The following is a 601-nucleotide window of genomic DNA, read 5'->3' as shown; positions in this document are numbered from 1 at the left end:
TGTTCATATGTAAAATTCTGGAAATCATTAGGAGGTCTCCTTTAAATTTTCGAGGATAGGTAGCTGATGACGTTAGGCGGACGATGACTGTAGTAATTATTGTTGGATAGTGGTTTGTCCTGATTGAGACGAAGCTGATTAAAATGAGAAACCTTACTTGCAGAAATCATTTGTGACTCAACATCGCATAGATTTAAAGATAATGACAAAGTAAATGACTCCCACAACAATTTCGAACATTTCCCGGAGTCATGGCCTTTTCAGGTCTGTTTGCTTCTTTGCTTCTAGGAATGGGTCAGACTGTAGAAGACATTATATGAATTATGACTTACGTGGATCAAAATTGTAGACCAGCTAAATCATAGTCGAGATGTTTCAGTTTTGGTTTGGGTCAGTACCACCCTAAATGTCTTGCTCCCGAAGAATACTGGAGGTGAGAAAAACCATCGTGCTTTAAAGGGATTGTGCAGTATTGGTGGAGATGAGGATTGGGCTTTTAGTTGGTGGTTTTTTTTTTGTGCAAGATACCAAGAAACCACTTATGGAGTATTACAGAGCACACCGTTCTTTAGAGGAATTCAAGGTTAATTTGATGAAAATC

This window comes from Diadema antillarum, unplaced genomic scaffold, assembly GCF_040938485.1.
Source record: "Diadema antillarum isolate AM-2024a unplaced genomic scaffold, OU_Dant_1.0 scf00000013, whole genome shotgun sequence".
NCBI lineage: Eukaryota > Metazoa > Echinodermata > Echinoidea > Diadematoida > Diadematidae > Diadema > Diadema antillarum.
The sequence above is the reverse complement of the archived record's forward strand: the minus strand, read 5'-3'. Positions refer to the sequence as shown.